We start from the raw sequence: 19,835 nt of genomic DNA, 5'->3' as shown, positions 1-19,835 counted from the left end.
GTGACTTGGATAGGTTGGGTGAGTGGGCAAATTCATGGCAGATGCAATTTAATGTGGATAAATGTGAAGTTATCCACTTTGGTGGAAGAAATAGGAAAACAGATTATTATCTGAATGGTGGCCGATTAGGAAAAGGGGAGGTGCAACGAGACCTGGGTGTCATTATACACCAGTCATTGAAAGTGGGCATGCAGGTACAGCAGGCGGTGAAAAAGGCGAATGGTATGCTGGCATTTATAGCGAGAAGATTCCAGTACAGGAGCAGGGAGGTACTACTGCAGTTGTACAAGGCCTTGGTGAGACCACACCTGGAGTATTGTGTGCAGTTTTGGTCCCCTAATCTGAGGAAAGACATCCTTGCCATAGAGAGAGTACAAAGAAGGTTCACCAGATTGATTCCTGGGATGGCAGGACTTTCATATGAAGAAAGACTGGATGAACTGGGCTTGTACTCGTTGGAATTTAGAAGATTGAGGGGGGATCTGATTGAAACGTATAAAATCCTAAAGGGATTGGACAGGCTAGATGCAGGAAGATTGTTCCCGATGTTGGGGAAGTCCAGAACAAGGGGTCACAGTTTGAGGATAAAGGGGAAGCCTTTTAAGACCGAGATTAGGAAAAACTTCTTCACACAGGAAGTGGTGAATCTGTGGAATTCTCTGCCACAGGAAACAGTTGAGGCCAGCTCATTGGCTATATTTAAGAGGGAGTTAGATATGGCCCTTGTAGCTACGGGGGTCAGGGGGTATGGAGGGAAGGCTGGGGCGGGGTTCTGAGTTGGATGATCAGCCATGATCATAATAAATGGTGGTGCAGGCTCGAAGGGCCGAATGGCCTACTCCTGCACCTATTTTCTATGTTTCTATGGATCAGTCATGATGAAATGGTGGAGCAGACTTGATGGGCCAAATGGCCTAATTCTGCTGCTATATTTTATGATGGTTATTCACAGTCCTGTTTAGGAGATTACATGTTTATGCAGCTGCTTTCTAAACACAAGTAGCTGCCACTTGTAAAATCAAAAACAGATTTAAGGAAACTTCCAGCTAACAGTAAAATGTATCAAAAAGAAGAAACACGTGTTAAGATTTTTAAAAAGATGTAAAAATTCCTCTACACTGAGTAAGATCTTACAGATTTATTGCCCAGGGATAATACATCCAGAATATGCCATGAGTGCATTGTTGTTTTCAGAGAAAGACAGACTCAAAATCCAGGAAGAAATGTTGCTTCTGCTGTATTTTACTTTTAATATTTGTGCTCATAATAATAATGTTCTGTGTTACCTTACCCACCATTTTCTTGTTCACAGATGAAGTCACATTTACTACGGAAATTGTCTCATCTAGTTTGGACACCTCTAAAACTTATCAACTCAGAGAATGTTATTTAGAGCAATCTGAGAACAATGATGTTTCTAATTTAAGTATCACTAAATGTCCCTTACGTCTTGGTCATGTGTGAACTAATACATTGGAACCCTTCATCCTTGCCTCTGGCAAGTTGATTATTCCATCCATTTAGACATCCACTCTGACCTCTTTGCAGATGAAATGAACATGGATAGATGGGAAGGAAAAGAATCACTTGCAGGAATGATGAATGACACCCTTACAAAACTGAAAGATTCGAGGCCAGACATTGAAGGCAAATTAATAGACATGGATCCCTCTGCACTTGAAGGAAAGTACAGGCACTGTTACGTCATTGAATGATCCCACTCATAGGAACATAACATTGAAACCATCAGACTAGAGCATTGTGAAAAACACCATTTTTTAATGAAGATTTCTCCATCAGACAGATATGTTATTGTACTTTCCCTTTATGGCCAACAAGTGTATGAACATACTTACTACAAAGATTTTAGACATGTCCATGTCTCCAATTATGCTACTATTCCATTCCATTGTTAAATGTCAAGGTAACATGACAATTTTCTGCATTTCTGGGTTATGTTGCTAAACGGTTCTGTGAAGCCCTTGATCCAGGTTTTTGCAAGGGAAGATGCATTGAAGCAAAAAAGTTTTTGCTTCCTTATCAAATGAAATTGATGTCCAATAAGCTTTTTAGAGATTTTAGTCCCATAGACTGTTGTGTCTACCCAGATTTTGTATTTACCCTTAATTAAACAGTCAGGGTTAGTTCGTGCTGTAGTTCGAATTTAGAGCGAGCATTGGTTCAGAATTATTGGTGTCCTTACGAATTCAATTACATTTCAGAGAGACTTTGACTACGAGTTGAAAATGTGGAAATAAGCCTATAACAAATTTTACTGTTGGAGAACAAATAATAATGCTAAATTTTGGGGTTACACAGATAACATTACTTCCTAAATAGACAATGTTACATATACACACAAGTCTTCAATTATTGCTGTGTATTCAGTCATATGGTGTTACTATCAGCAAGGAGAGAGAGAGAGAGAATGAATGAATCAGTCCAAAGCAAATGTTATGATTTAAAAAGAAGTATTAGAGTAAAACTGCCTGTAGAGCCATGCCTTGACAGTTTTCATTCTCATAGTAGCACTGACATAATCCCTTGCTTCACTTGGAAGTTGTATCACTTCAAATGTTAGGGTGCTAATATGCAGACAGTGGTCCTGGACTTATTTCCTGGCATAATTTACATATTACTATTTAATTATGTATGGTTTTATTACTATTTAATTACTTATGGTGCAACTGCAATGAAAACCAATTTCCCTCAGGATCAATAAAGTATGACTATGACTATGACTAATTATCACTCTTGGGTTTCTTGATCTTGTTACTGGAGATTAGGTGTCACGCGACCCTGCTGCTTTGATCTGGCCCACACCTTTATTAACCTGGTCCAACACCACTTGCCTTGATTTGGATCTTTCTCCTTCTTATGTCTATCTTTAGGTTTAGGCTTATGAGTATACAGCTCTTTGTTTAGGAGCTCTGCGGGTGTAGTTTAGTGGTGACTTGTTTTCTGTGGTCCCAACTTGGGTTTAACTTTCTGGTCCCTTCTTGCTTTCTTGGTACCTCAGCTTTTTTTATTGGCATTTCATGGAACTTTTTTGTGACGAAAGTTGTTCAAACATATCAGAGGATCACTTACTTTTTAAAGTTTATAATGACTCGAAGTATCTTGATGATTTAAGTTATGTTGCATATCTCAAGATAGAAGCACAAGTCCAAGTTTAAGGAATGATTTATGATGGATGCAACAATGATTGTAGACATATGATGTTTGTCAACAATGGGTAAAGAAATTCAGTCAAATTAAAAGAATATTTGTCTATACGTTACAAGAGTCACAGAGCTGACACTATCAGATGAGCAAGACACCTTGTTTCACAAGTTTCCTTTCAAGATTCATACTAATCCCTTAACTGGCTTAAAGTTTTAGCTGAAATAATAGCCAAGACCTTTCTAGTTGGTGTGCATTAAGTTTCCGTATTAACAGATACTGTTTCTAGGTAGATCGGTACTACTTTAAGTTGGGTTGAAGATTTTGATTTTGCAGTCTTCCAATGGACAACTCCCTTAGCCATTGATTTTATTGTTTTTATAGTGCTCTTTTTGTTGAGATGTTGAGACCTGCAAAGCTGGAAGTTTGTCGACTCCTGCTATTTGTATAACGGCTCCACTCCTAAGACTTTGTGAACTCCGGTACCTAACGTACACTACCTCCTCCACTGCCTCATACATGCTTCTTTACCTATTCCTCTGGTCCATCTTCAACCCTGGAAGAGTGAAGAGCAGAGACTGCCCTGATCCAGTGATCCTCGGTCCTCTCCTTATCCCAGTCCTGATCACTAACAATGAGTACAGGTATGCATTTTTCTCACCTCATCTTGGCGGTGGGGTGTTTGTGATGTGTCTGTTGTGAATAATTTGTTTAAATACACAATTCCATGGAAAGATGAGTCAACAAACATTATTTTATACTTACTTATTTGGATGTAGCTTATTTACTTTTTAACACTGGTAACTTTATATATATATAGTTCTTAAGATTTTATAAAGTGTCATTGTAAATGTGTTGTTCATTGCTAATGACATTATACTATCATGGTTTACACTTTGACTTTTAAAACTACCGATCTTGCTGGATGTTGTGTGTTATGTTCAATGGTAAAAGACTTACCAGGAGGAGGAAGATGGCTACTCCTGAGGAATGCTATACCCCTGATAACCGTTTTACCTATTCTGTTGCGATTCTTCAAAAATGGAGATGTAATCCTAGAGCCGAGCCTTTGAGGTCTACAAAGTTTTATATTGTCACAAGGTAGAGCTATTTGAATGTGTTTTACTTATTATTTGGGTATAAGCATTATTTGCATATCTGGCACTCTTACAATGTAGCAACTAGGTCCACTAAGTCTACTAATACTGCTATTTGTGTTACATTTGGTAATAGAACAATTTGTACATTTGGTTGATAGAAGTCCATGCTTTGACAGAACAGACTGGATAGCCCTTTCTCAGTTAAAGTTTTCTGGGAAAACACAAAAGTTCTTAGTTAGGTCCAACCCTTAACAAAGCAAAGGGGGAAGACCTGAACAATTATATACAGAATTCATAATCACAAAAATAGGAAGAAACTTGTGCAGGTGGTATGTTGTTTTTAGAATATTGAGTTATCCAGCATACCAATGAGTATTCACTTCCATGAGAGGGATATAACTGATTTTTAAGTTGTAACAATTTTTTTTTCTGGGAGCTTAGAATTAAAGATATACACAGAATTCTCAACAGGAAAAGTGTACTCTTCCTTACTTTTGTAAATGTTTCATTTCTTATGTATATTATTATATTGTCAAATCAGGAACTGATGGATATAATTTTCTATAATTAAAATAATTAAAATAGGGAAAAGAAGATAGCAATGCACAATCAGTAGCTTGTTTACAAGACTTGTTTTCAGGAAACCTAAGTAAAGTCTAGCATGCATTGAAAGCAATGCAACTACCCTTGTGAATGAGATTAACTACCTTCTGCTTATTGAGAGACATTGCCAGCTGATCTGATAACTAATGGTGATAGCGACAGTGATTTGAACTTGCATCAAGGAAATGGCAAGAACTGTTTGTGAGGAAGAAAATGTTAAAGGTATGTACTTATAATATGGCCATTGATGTGTCGTTGTCACATGTTTATGGAATATTATAATGGTGGCATTCCTTTGAGGTTGGGGAAATATGTGCTGCTGAGATTAAGAAAATTTCACAGGAAATCCTTGCATTGGGAAGTACTCCATTATTGCCTTTGAGCAATTGATCGAAGAGGGTGAAGAGAGCCGTTTCTAGCACTAGTAACTTACTGGAATGATTGGAAGAGTGATGGTCTGTTCCCAAGAAGAGTCTTGGCAGGAGCCTTGATCTAGAAGCTGGGTGAATCTTTGTTTAGCAAGGGGGTGTGTGGTGGATATTCACTGATCTGGGAAAGGTGGTCTCATGTTTGCTATGCTTGCTTTCTAAACACAGGCAGCTGCCACTTGTAAGATGCAAATTAGCGTCCAACTAACAGTTTGTTTAACTTCTGGTGATAAATAGAAGTCAGTCTTCAGTTTTTAAAAATGTAAATGTAAAGCAATAATCAACTTGAAGTTAAAAATGCACTCTTTATACAACAGATTTACAAGCAGATTTTGTATTTTGAAGATGCTCTCTCTATAAAGAGTCACTGCACCTGCCTTATTACTACTCAAGAGAAGAGTATAAGACAATGGTTTGTTTAATTTGGGTTGATTCAAACAGAGAAGCTGACTCTGAAGTTGTTTAGTTCAAGAAAGATTGCAGAACTAGATGGTTAGCATTATTTAGCATATCAATAACTAATGTATTTATAGGTGAGAGATTTATGCACTCAGAAATTAGCTTTACACTATTAATAGTAGCTAGCTAAAATCTATGTCTCCAAAAATTGCTTTGAGACCATTTGTATTAAAAGGATATCTAAGGAAATATCACAGGTCTGTGAAGTCACTCAAGCAGCTAGAAAGGGTGTAAATGTAAAGGGCATTTGTGAATCATCCTTGTGAACCTCCTCTGGACTCTCTTCAATGAGAATACATTCTTCCTGAGATAAAACTATTGAAAAAACGCCAAGTGAGACCTGATTAGAGTCTTGTAAAGCTTCAGCATTATCTCCTTGCTTTTATATTCAATTCCCCTTAACAATGCATTTGCCTTCTCTACCACAGACACAACCTGTGAATTAACCTTCTGGGAGTCTTGAACCTCTGATGTTTGAACCTTCTCCCCATTTAGATAATAGTCCACACTATTGTTCCTCTTACCAAAATGCATTATCATTTATTTCCCAGCGCTGTATTCCACCTGCCATTTCTTTGCCCGTTCTTCCAATTTGTCTAAGTCCTGCTGCAACTGCCTTGCTTCCTAAGCACTACCTACCCCTCCACCTATATTTGAACGGGCTTCACAGATACTCAGAAGATGGTTCCCTTGGTGTGAGAGGCTAGAACTAGAAAATGTAGTCGTAAAGTCAAAAAATTGCCCATTGGGATGAGAAAGAATTTCTATTTTCAGATTCAGATTTATTTATCACATGTACTGTACATCAAATTCTCCTGTGAAATGTGTCAATTGTGTTAAGAACAAAACCACCCAAGGATGTGCTGGGGTCAGTCCGCATGCATCGCCACATATCCTGCCACCAAGACAGCATGTCCACAATGTTCAGAAGAATAACATAAGTAAAAACAATGACAACACCAAAACAAAACGAAACAACAGCGGATAAACAGGCCCCTTTCCTACCTTCACACATACACGCACATTGGGTCTCCAATCTCCAGACAAGCTGCTAGTGATCCTGTGGAATTCTCTTTTCCATAAAGCTGTGGATGCTGAGACCTGGAGACCTGGAGAGTACTGGAGTCCATGATGGATAGTGATTAGAATTGCAGGGTAATGGAATCAGGAAAGCAAAACTGATTTTATTAAATGGTGGGGGAGAGATTAAAGGAGTGTATGATCAATTCCCACCCTTATTGTTTCTGTTCTAATGCTACATGATGTAAGATGTTTCAACACGCCTTTTGTGTGAAGGTGTGGGACTACAGTTGTATGTGAGGACACTATCCCAGTGTCACTTTAGACCTGTGGATACACTATTACAGGATACACCACTATAGACTCTTGCTGCCAGTATTATTCACTTAGCAGGTATGTGTTTAATTGACTGTAAATGATCATCTTTCCATCAGAAGAGAAAGACACACCAGTGCTATTACTATCACGTCAGATAATATCCTGATATTACATCTCATACACTATTGACAGTCTGTCAGCATGTTATACATAGAGTAGGGATTGCTGCAAACACAGCAGCTTTCCCTGATGAGCCTAGCACATTCTGAAGAGAAAGGAATTGAAATCCCAGGAACACTACATACACATCACCTAGTGTCACTTTATCCACATACAATCACTCTATGTTTACAATAGTTACTTGTACATTGTGTTTTGTAAAATTGTTCCAATATTTTTCTTTATTGTGTATGGTTTTTTTGTTCTTTTTGTACTCTTTATGCCGATTGAGTTTTTTTTATGCTGTATCGGGTCCGGAGTCCAATTATTTCATTCTCCTTTACACTCAGTTACTAAAAAAATGACAATAAACAGTCTGAATCTCAAACTTAGAACCTTGATTCTTGATTCTTGAACCTTGAATCTTAAATCTTGAATGCATCAGCCACTCTGACACACAACTGAGCCACAGTCATCATTGCAGATGTACGTAAGCTCAGTCTTCTGGAGTGTGAACCTTCAGGAAGCAACTGGCCCAGACGGCGTCCTTGGTCATGTTCTTAAGTCCTGGGAGGCATGGTAATGTCTGGTTAATGTAGTGCTATATACCACCAGTGATCACAAATGGGGCTTAATTCCTACTGGTGTCTGTAAAGAGTTTGCATTCTCTCCCCGTGACTGTGTCCGCAAGCTCCAGTTTCCTCCCACATTCCAAAGTCGGATGAGTTAGGGCTAGTAAGTTGTGGGCAAGCTATGTTGGTGCCAGATGTGTGGCAATACTTGTGGGATGCCCAAGACCATCCTCAGACTGTGTTGGTTGTTGATGCAGGCAATACATTTCAGGGTATGTTTTGATGTTTTAATCTACATGTGACAAATAAAGCTAAACTTTAAATCTTTAATCAGCTGGTGGGGTTGGTTGTAGACATTTTTAATCTTTTCCCTGTTTTGCTCTGAGATTCCCAATTGGTTTAGCAAAGCCACTATCACTCAATACCTAAGAAAAACAAGGTTATGTGCCTTAACGACTACCACTCAGTGGCTGTCATTCACCGTCATCAGGTGCTTTGAGGGGCTTGTCATAGCATGCATTAACTCCAGCCCCCACCCCCCAGACAGTCTCATCCCACTGCGATTCACTTACCATTGAAACACACCAATGCAAGATGTCATCTCCCTGGCCCTACACTAATCTCTGGAGCACCTGGACAGTAAAGACTCCTATGTGAGATTCTTGTTTATTGGCTACATCTCCACCTTCAATACCATAATCCCAAGCAAAAACTCCTAAGCCTGGGACTCAACACTCCAATTGCAACGGGATACTTGACATCCTGACCAACAAACTACAATCTGTAAGAAGAAGCAAAACCACCTCTGTCATGATTCTGGCAGCCTGTAAGATTGTGGGCTCAGCCTCCTTCTCTATTCCCTGTACACTTCCAACGTTGTGGCCATGTTCTGACCTATTCCATGGCAAGTTTTCAGATGATGTCACCGTAGTGCACCATATTTCAAAGAATGATGAGTCAGAGCATGGGAAGGAAATAGTGAGCCTAGTGACATGGTGTCATGACAACAACCTTTCCCTCAATGTCAAAAAAACAGAAGTGCTGGTTGTTATGTTTTGTAACTCCAAAAACAATCTGAACAAAAAACATGGATATAAGTTGCGGCTTTGTTTTACATTGATGTTGTGGCGCAATGACATATGCCTTTCACGTACTCCTTACATATAAACAAAGAATTCTTAATCAGCAATATGTTTACAATATTACTTAAATGTTACTGAAATATTAAATACTCATATTCCTCCCTGCTTAATTATAAACTCCAACTCAATATAGAAAGCAACTCAACTCAAATGTGTAACAGATTGCTCTCTAGTCATATCTCTCTCTCTCTCTCTCTCTCTCTATATATATATATAAATATCTGCTTCTATCTCCATATCTCTCTCTATCTCTCTATCTCTACCTATCTATCTGTCTATCTATCTATATATATATACATATACACACACATATACATACACACACAGTGTACTATATATTAAAACAACTATATAGACATCCACGGCATAGTCCCCCTTCAGGCTGAAAGATTTAATCACTGTGGAGTAATTACTCTTGTGGAATAACCTCCTTCCCACAAGAGGGGTCACTGGCAGGGAGACAATCTTCACAAACTTGTGGCTGTGAAACAAATCTCAGGTACTGGGCCTCTTCTGTTGTAGGGATTGACTATGTGACTGCAGTATGTGGTACGGACAGCTCTAGACCCCTTTCTTCTCTAACAGTTGACTCTGCTCTCTTCAACTGGTTGATGTGTCATCTCCAGTTGACATCAGACTGAAACTCCACTGTGGTCCAGTGCTGTCCTTAACCTTTCCAAGTACCCCTTTATGGTCACCTCCGTTGTCCCGCACCAGGACTGCATGTCCAGGAGTGAAATATCAAACCTCTTTGTATGAGGAGCCCTCAATTTGTCTCAGCTGTTTGCAAGGTCATTGATCTGCTGATCTATTTATGTAGACCCGAGACAGTGTGGGGTCTTTCCTGGTTTATCTGTGGATCATCTCTGCCATAATAGGGAGACTTTTGCTTTATATTATGGAGAATACCTATGTCAAGAGGAGTGTCCTCTTTTGTAAAATTTTAAGGTATTTCCTTTTCCAAGAGTAAATGGGACAATCTATTGGAATTTCCATGATTAGTTGGCCTTTTGAATTCAATCTTGTATTTGTGTCCTCCAAGAAATAGAGACCATCTCTGCATTTTAGCTGTTGCTGTTAGTGGAATACCCTTCTGTGAATTGAAAATGGACACTAGTGGTTGATGATCAGTAATGAGGGTAAACTTTCTTCTATACAAGTACTGGTTGAAATATTTTACCCCTCCCCCCAAACCAGACTGAAGGCTTCTCTTTTAATCTGGGCATAATTTTCCTTTGCAGTGGGATGGGAACATGATGTAAAGTCCATGGGGCATTTACTTCATTTATTCATAACTTGTGACTTGACTGCATATATCATAAGGTGGGGCATAACAGGCAAGATTCAGCGGATAATGTGGATTATAATATGTGATGTCACCGTTTCCTTTGCCTTTTGGAAAGCCACCTCACATTGCTTTGTCCAGAGAGTGGTGAAAATTTGGAAAGAACTGCCAAAGGAGGTAGTGGATGCAGACATAGCTATGGTGTTTAAAAGATTATAAGAAACATAGGAGCAGAATTAGGTCATTTAGCCCATCGAGCTGACAAGACGGCTTTTTAGAGCAGCTTATGGTTGAGCCTGCTAGAGGATCAGGTATTCTGGATTGGGTGTTGTGCAATGAACCAGAATTGATTAGAAATTTAGGGTAAAAGAACATTTAGGGACAAGTGATCATAATATGACTGGATTCACCCTGAAATTTGAGAAGGAAAAGCTAAAGTCAGATGTATCAGTATTACAGTGGAGTAAAGGGAATTACAGAGGCACGAGAAAGGAGTTGGCCAGAATTGATTGGAAAAGAACACTGGCAGGGATGGTGACAGAGGAGCAATGGCTGGAATTTCTGGAAGCAATTTGGAAGGTACAGGATAGGCACATCACAAAGAGGAAGAAGTATTCTAAATAAAAGATGATACAACCGTAGCTATCAAACAAAGTCAAACCCAAGATAAAAGCCAAAGAGAAGAGCATTTAAAAGAGCAAAAATTAGAGGGATTGGAAAGCTTTTAAAAACCAACAAACAGCAACCAAAAAAGTTATTAAAGATGGAATAGGAAAGTAAGCTAGCCAATGATATTAAAGAAGATACTAAAAGATTCTTCAGATACGTAAAGTGTAAAAGAGAAGCGAGAGTGGATATTGGACCGCTGGAAAATCGATGCTGGAGAGATAACAATGGAGGATAATGACATGGCAGATGAACTGAATAAGTATTCTACATCAGTCTTCCCTGTGGAAGATACTAGCAGTATGATGGAGTTACAGGTGCCAGGGGGCATGAAGTGTGTGAAGTTTTATAACTAGAGAGAAGGTTCTTGGGAAATTGAAAGGACTGAAGGTAGATAAGTCACCTGATTCAGATTATGTACACCCCAGAGTTCTGAAAGGGGTGGTTGAAGAGATCATGGAGGCATTAGTAATGATCTTTCAAGAAACACTAGATTTAGGAATTGTTCTGGAAGACTAGAAAATTGCAAATGTGACTCCACTCTTCAAAATGGGAGAGAGGCAGAAGAAAGGAAACTATAGGCCAGTTAGTTTGACCTCAGTGGTTGGGAAGATGTTAGAGTCGATTATCTAGGATGAGGTCTTAGGGTACTTGGAAGCATTTGATAAATAGGTTGTAGTCAGCATGATTTCCTCAAGGGAAAATTTTGCCTGACAAATCTGTTGGAATTCTTTGAAAATATAACAAGCAGGATAGACAAAGGAGAATTACTTGATGTTGTGTACTTGGATTTTCAGAAGGCCTTTGACAAGGTGCCACACGTGAGGCTGCTTAACAAACTACAAGCTCATGGTATTACAGGAAAGATTCTAGCATGGATAAAGCAATGGCTGATTGGCAGGAGACAAAGAGTGGGAACGAAGGGAGCCTTTTCTGTCTGGCTGCCAGTGACTAGTGGTGTTCCACAGGGGTCTGTGTTGGGACAAGTTCTTCTCACATTATATGTCAATGATTTGGATGATGGAATTGATGGCATTATTGCAAAGTTTGCAGATGATATGAAGGTAGGTGGAGGGGCATGTAGTATTGACAAAATAGAGAGGCTACAGAAGGACTTAGATGAGGAAAACATGCAATGAAACAGGAGATGAAATACAGTGTTGGGAAGTGTATGGTCATGCACTTTGGTAAAAGAAATGAAAGGGTTGACTGTTTTCTAAATGGAGAGAAAATACAAAAAAAAAACTGAGTTGCAAAGGGACTTGGAAATCCTTGTGTAATATTCCTTAAAGGTTAATTTGCAAGTTGAGACTGAGGTGAGGAAAGCAAATGCAATGATAGCATTCATTTCAAGAGGACTAGGATAGAAAAGCCAGGATCTAATGTTGAAATTTTATAAAACTCTGGTGAGACTTCAGTTGGAGTATTATGAGCAGGTTTGGCCCCAAATCTTAGAAATGATGTGCTGAAACTGGAGAGGTTCAAAGGAGCTTCAGGAAAAGGATTCCAGGAGTGAATGGCTTGTCATATGAAGAGCGTTTGCTGGCTCTCGGCCTGTATTCGCTAGAATTCAGAAGAATGAGGGGTGACCTCACTGAAACCTATCGAATGTTGAAATGCCCTGATAGAGTAGATGTGGAGAGGATTTTTCCTATGGTGAAGGAGTCTCAGACCGGAGGGCACAGCCTCAAAATAGAGTGTTGTCCTTTTAGAGAAGAGATTAGGAGGAATTTCTTTTGCCAGAGGGGGGTGAATCTTTGAAATTCATTGCCACCAGCAGCTGTGGAGATGAAGTGTTTATGTAAATTTAAGGCAGAGGTTGATAGATTCTTGACTGGTCAGGGCATGAAGAGATATGTAGAGAGACAGGAGAATGGAGCTTAGAGGATAATTGATGAAATGAAGGAGCAGACTCGATGGGCCAAGTGGCCCCTAATTCTGCTCCTATATCTTATGGTCTTACTGCATGACAGTGTACCTAAGAGAACTGATGGAGTTTCAAAAGAAAAGGATGGTCACACCAAATATTGATTTGATTTAGTTTTTTACTGTTTTCTGCTCTTTATAGTATATTTTGATATTTAGAAACTTGCCGTTTTATTATTTTTGGAAGAATCTTCACTTTACAGAATTTTTTTATATGTGCCTAACACTTTTGTACAGTATTGTTAATAGGTAGCATGCTTGGCAAAGAGCTGGAGGGTGTAAAGGTCAATTTCGGTGCAGTACATTTATATGGAATTGAAAAACTTACTGAGTTAATCAATGACGTTTACGAGACTGGACTAATACCAGAAGAGATGAAAAAATCAGTATTTATCACTCTTCCTAAGAAACCTGGAGCAATAGAATGTGAATAATATAGGATCATAAGTTTAATGAGTCATATCACCAAGATACTTCTAAGAACTTTGATGACGAGAGCTAAAAGTAAGAAACAAGCTGAAATAGGTAAACTCATTTGTGGTTTTGTGAAAGACAAAGGTACAAAAAACACAATATTGATGTTATGGATTCTATCAGAACGAGCTATTCAAGTGCAAAAAGATTTGTTTGTTTTATCGACTACACAAAAGTATTTGATAAAGTGAAGCACAATAAGTTATTTGAAATATTACAGGAAACTCTAGATCTAGATTCGAAAGACCTCCACCTAATCAGAAATCTGTACTGGGAACAAACTGCCGCTGTAAGAATAGATGGAGAAGTGAGTCAGTTTACGAAAATCAAGAGAGGCGTTAGACAAGGGTGTGTTTTCTCCCCTGATTTGTTTAATGTGTACAGTGAAACAATATTACAAAAAATAAGAGACATCTTGGGAATCAAAGTTGGCGGTGAAAACATCAATAATTTCAGATATGCGGATGACACTGTGTTAATTGTAAGTACGGAGGGGGAACTACTTTGTACTTATACTTTATTGTCGCCAAACAATTGGTACAAGAATGTACAATCATCACAGCGATATTTGATTCTGCGCTTCCCACTCCCTGGATTACAAATATTAAATATTAAAAATACTAAAAATAGTAAATATTAAAAAATTAAATTATAAATCATAAATAGAAAATAAAAAATAGAACTACAAAACTTAATTGATATAGTTGTTGAAAAAAGTGCAGAAATGGGTCTATCTATCAATTGCAAAAAGGCAGAATGTATGGTGATATCCAAAAAGAAGGAAAATCCTATCTGCAAGCTGAGAATAAACGGGGAAGGCATAAAACAATTACAAAACTTTTGCTACTTAGGAAGCTGGGTGACATCAGATGGCAGGTATGACATGGACATCAAAAGAAGAATAGGGATGGCGAAAGACACTTTTACGAAAATGAAGAGTATACTGACCAATACTAAACTAGACATGACAACCCGCCTCAGAGTACTGAAATGTTTCGTTTATCCAGTTATGTTATATGGCTCAGAATGTTGGACAATATGAGAGAATGAATTGAAGCAGCAGAGATGTGGATCTTGAGGAGGATGCAAAGAACATCATGGATGAAACAAATATCTAACGAGGTTGTCATGAACAGAGCAAGCACAAAAAGAGAAATAGTGTATGAGATCATGAAAAGGCAACATAACTTCATTGGACATGTGATTAAGAAAGAGAAGTTAGAATGCACGGTAATTATGGGAAAGATTGAAGGGAAGAAAGCAAGAAGAAGGCAAGGACAAATGATAATGGAGACACAGCAGCCAGGGAACTGGAAATGAATACCAATGAATTGATCCACTTGACCCGAAATAGGACTGTGTGCGCCATGGCAGCTAAAGCTCAATCTGGGCATGGCACCTGATGATGATGATGATGATGACATTGATATGATTTTATCCTGGCAGCAAACTCACAACAAAATGGTTTCATACTTCAGACAACCTGATATCCTATGTTAAATCCAGTATTAGCTTCTTAAACTGGAAAAATGAGCCTTTGAAACCAGACAAACAAATAACTCCATTTCTGAATTTCCATTAATGTCAAAAGTATTGACATTTGCCAATTACTGTTCATGAAACTGATCGGAAATTCAGGATATTCTACAGACATGTAATTCAACACACAAAAAAAATCCCTAAAGTTAGTGTCAGTGATTCCTCTCTCCTCCATAGTACTTGCAATCTTCTTGTTAGAAATCAATGGAGATGCCTTGACCTAATATGAATGTAAGTCATTATGAACTAATCAGCATGGATGAAGTTAAGGACCTGAAATTAAAACCCTATTTCTTTTTCCACAGCTGCTGCCTGACCTGCTGACATTTTCTCGAGTTCTGGAGAAGGAATTGTGTTCTACCTCCAGTTATGCTCTGAGTGTTGATCCTTCAAAATGGGTGAGTCAACTGTCCATTTCTCCAGGGCAGGCATCCTCTTATACTTTCTCTCCTTTTAAAACAACAGAGGATGAATTGATGAGCTTCAAAATGGCAGTGTGCCCTGAAGCATGGCAAGGAATGAGGGGCTCTGTGGATTATTACACAGCAATCTGACTTTACTCAAATTCTCCTAAACATTTTTAAAGTATCTTACCAGGAAAGACTGGGTGACAACCGTGAAAAGAGTGGTGACGACTGGAGAGTCAGTGACAGCCCGGAGAGACGGCCACCAGGGCAGAACGGGCTGGCAACCCAATCTGTGTCCTCTGAGAGGAGGACCCCCACAAAAGCTACAAAGAATCCAAGGAAAAGATACCCCCAGGGGTGCCCGAGAGGGGGGGAGGATGAGCACCCCAGTCGGATGGACACAATGACATCAGACCCAGGCAATGAACAAACGACAATGAGGAAGCAGTGTGCATGTGGCAAAATCTGCAAGAACGATCGCGGCTTGAAGGTCCACCAAGCGAGGATGAAGTGTTTGGCGGGAGCAGGAGCAGCACAACGCGCAGGTGTCCAACCTGGTGAGACGAAGGAGGGGCCAGGCCCGGAGTCACCCCATAGTGCCTGGAACCTCCAAGTGTTGCAAACTAATCCCTCTAACATGAAGTCTAACAGGAGGTGGATCAAATAGCCTGCAGCTAACATGACTTCACTGTGGAAGCAGTTTGATGAAGGTGTTAACTAAATTCTGGAGTAAACGGCGAAGGGAGGGGTTGATAGGAAGCTGCAAGCCATGACAACAATTATTATCAGTATCGCAGCTGAACGGTTCGGAGAAGAGGAGAAGGAAGGCTCCAAAACATCCTACTCGAAGAACAAAAGAGCACTGAGGCTTTAGTTAGAGCCTTCAGCATTTTGGGCATCGAGGAAGAGAGGAAGAGGAGAGCCATCCGCAGTACCACCGATGCGGCAGAGAGGGCCTCAAGATGGCTGTGGCTCAAAAGAGGGGAGCCATGGAGTCATAAGTAGCTAGCCATCTGGACACAAGCTGGGCTCTAATCAGCCCCGGCTGGGTCACCTGGAGGAGGTTGTATGATGTTGAAAGACCCAAAACACCCGATGATTCCAGGTACATCACTAAAGATGTGTCCAGAAGCATCAATAGATGTATGTACACAGTTTCAAGATGGAAATAAGAATAACAACATGTTTCATGGCAGCATTAATGACCGAAAGCATATTGGTCTAATCTTGTTTTTTATTTAGAGATACAGCACAGTAACAGACCCTTCCAGCTCACCGAGCCCACAGCACCAAATTGCACCCATGTGACCAATTAGCCTGCTAACCTGTTCGCCTTAGGGATGTGGGAGGGAACCAGAGCACCTAGAGGAATCCCACATAGACACGGGGAGAACAGATTCCTTACAGACAGTGCAAGGAATTGAACCCTGATCTCTGGTGCTGTAAATATTTGCCAAACTAGCTGGCTCTGATAACGCACAATAAATTGGTCTAGTCTAGGAAATGGTTTATTATTATTGTCACGTGTATCGAGATGCAGTGGAACACTTAGCCATCACAACCTCACAACACATGAGGTTTAGTTTATGGCGTCAATTATCTGACACAATGGAGTCTTCAATTAATAGAGTTACAAATCTATGCCCTCAAATTTCAATTTTTTGTTGGCTTAGTTGGCAGATTCCTTCTATTTCTTTTATCCAAGTCTCTAGTGATTTTACATATCTCAATTAATTTGAGCCCCTCCGTTGGTTAGGGCTGATCATGGATGTTGTGTCACAGCTGTGTACATAATATGCAAGCCAGAGAATTACAATATGGAGAGTAAGCTGTTGCCCACACAACAGGCTCCCTCTCTCCACACAGTTGAGGAGTCCAAAGAAACAGCAGAGAGCCATACAGTTTGGCACCAGCAGCTTCGCAGGAGTTGAACAAGGTAGGACTGACTTCAGGACTCCAGCTCTGGAATTTTCCTTGATGTTTACTCCTGAAGCCCTTCTCCATGAGTGGGTGTAGCCGCGAAGCAGTGGAGGTTTGAGATCAGAAACAACAGGAGTTCTGCAGATGCTGGAAATTCAAGCAACACACATCAAAGTTGCTGGTGAACGCAGCAGGCCAGGCAGCATGTCTAGGAAGAGGTACAGTCGACGTTTCAGGCTGAGGCCCTTCGTCAGGACTAACTGAAGGAAGAGCTAGTAAGAGATTTGAAAGTGTGAGGGGGAGGGGGGAGATCCAAAATGATAGGAGAAGACAGGAGGGGGAGGGGTGGAGCCAAGAGCTGGACAGTTGATTGGCAAAAGGGATACGAGAGGATCATGGGACAGGAGGTCCGGGAAGAAAGACGGGGGGGGTGGTGGAACCCAGAGGATGGGCAAGGGGTATATTCAGAGGGACAGAGGGAGAAAAAGGAGAGTGAGAGAAAGAATGTGTGTATAAAAGTAAGTAACAGATGGGGTACGAGGGTGAGGTGGGGCATTAGCGGAAGTTAGAGAAGTAGATGTTCATGCCATCAGGTTGGAGGCTACCCAGACGGAATATAAAGTGTTGTTCCTCCAACCTGAGTGTGGCTTCATCTTTACAGTAGAGGAGGCCGTGGATGGACATGTCAGAATGGGAATGGGATGTGGAATTAAAATGTGTGGCCACTGGGAGATCAGAGTTTTCTTTCTCCTAGATGAGCTGCCAACCACGGCTGACGAACCCTGTCTGCCCAATGTGGCTGGTTTTAAGGCACCAGTAGCCTGCCTTTGTCCCTTCTCCTGTCAGTAGAAGCAGTTCCGCAGGCCCTAGGAACTAAGCCACATGTGAAAGCTGGGAGCTGGACTTGGTTGTCAGAGGCTACTTGAGATGCATGCCATTGGTCGCATGGTACACCTTATACTTTATTGTCGCCAAACAATTGATACTAGAATGTACAATCATCACAGTAATATTTGATTCCACACTTCCCGCTCCCTGGAGTACAAATCGATAGTAAATATTAAAAATTTAAATTATAAATCATAAATAAAAAATAGAAATGGGAAGTAAGGTAGTGCAAAAAAAACCGACAGGCAGGTCCGGATATTTGGAGGGTACGGCCCAGATCCAGGTCATATATGTTTTAGATAGTTGGAGTTTATTCCCACTATCACCCCTGGCTATAATAACCTTAAATATCCTTATCATCTCCTTCAATTAATTCTCCTTATATTCTACTATTTTAAAGAAAATAACTATCACCTATCAAAGTTTTCCAGTCTTGGCAACATCATTGCAACTCACCTCTGCACATTCTCCAATCGACGCAATATTGACTGTTATTTACTTATTGAGATACAGTGTGGAGTAGGCCCTTCTGGCCCTTCAAACCATGCCACAAGTAACCCCCAATTTAATCCTAGCTAATCACAGGACAATTTACCATGACCAATTATACTATCAACTGGTACATCTTTGGATTGTGGGAGGAAACCCACAGGGAGAATCTACAAACTCCTTGCAGACAGCTGTGGGAATTGAACCAAGGTCACTGTTACTGTAAACAATTGTGCTAACCACTTTGCTACTCTGCCATCCCATACCCGATAGTCAGGTTGTGACCTAACAAGCACTGTGTACAATTCTAGTTTAGCCTCCCTTTTCATATATTCTATACCCAGCGAATAAAAAAATATTTTTTTTTACTGAGATAGGACGAGAATAGGCCCACCTTGGCCTTCAGACCACACCATCCAATAATCCCCCAATTTTAATCTCAGCCTAACCACAGGACAATTTATAATAAACATTTGCTTGTTTTACCATTTTATCCACCAGCTTTGCTGTTTGTTTCACCTGTTCAATATTAAAGTAGATGTCCCTCAATCCCTCAGACACCTTTGAGGAAAAGCAATGCCTGCTGCAATAATAATTCATCAAGAAACAATATGTGAAAAAAGGAAATGGGACGGCAGAGTGGAATAGTAGTTAGTATTTCTTCCTTTCATTGCCAGTCACCCAAGTTCGATCCTAACCTCCAATGTTGTCTTCAAAGAGCTTGCATAATTGCCCTGTGATCATGTGGACCATCAGGAAATGCAGAACCTCATCCACAGTTCTAAATTATTAAAGTGCATTTTCTTTTTGCTTATAGGGCATCTGGCCCATCAAATCTTTGGCAGATCCATTTGTCCCATTCCCCTTCTTTCCCAGTATTCCTGCAAATAACCTCCAGTAAGGGGAAAATCACAGTGACCAATTGAGACATCCTTTGGTTATAGTGAGCAGAAGCTGGGCTCCATATCTAAGGAAGGCTGTGCTGAATTTTGAGAGGATCCACATTATGAGGATGACTGCCGAGATGAAAGAGTTAACATATGAGGAGTGGTTGATGGCTTTTGACCTGTACTCACTGAAGTTTAGAGAATGGGCTGGGGTGGTGGTACCCCCTTGAAAGCTTTATTTCTCACAGGTACATCAAAACATACAGTGAAATGCATCAATCAAATCAGTGACGATTATGCAAGTGTCACCACTCTTCCGGTGACAATATAGCATGCCCACAACTCACTAACCCTAACCAGTACATCTTTGGACTGTGGGAGGAAATTGGAA

At 40.1% G+C, this 19,835-nt stretch overlaps 1 long non-coding RNA gene across 2 annotated transcripts in view; it reads left to right on the top strand.

The window, feature by feature from the left end:
• Positions 1 to 19,835, top strand: part of LOC140188026 (uncharacterized) — a 54,869-nt gene that overhangs the window by 8,053 nt on the left and 26,981 nt on the right. For both annotated transcript variants that reach the window (XR_011883210.1, XR_011883211.1), the window contains exons 2-3: positions 3,547 to 3,806; positions 15,159 to 15,251. This is a non-coding gene — a long non-coding RNA (uncharacterized lncRNA). The remainder of the gene's footprint in view (positions 1 to 3,546; positions 3,807 to 15,158; positions 15,252 to 19,835) is intronic.

The sequence above is a fragment of the Mobula birostris genome, chromosome 26 (assembly GCF_030028105.1).
Source record: "Mobula birostris isolate sMobBir1 chromosome 26, sMobBir1.hap1, whole genome shotgun sequence".
Lineage (NCBI taxonomy): Eukaryota > Metazoa > Chordata > Chondrichthyes > Myliobatiformes > Myliobatidae > Mobula > Mobula birostris.
This window is presented reverse-complemented; position numbering and strand designations above follow the sequence as displayed.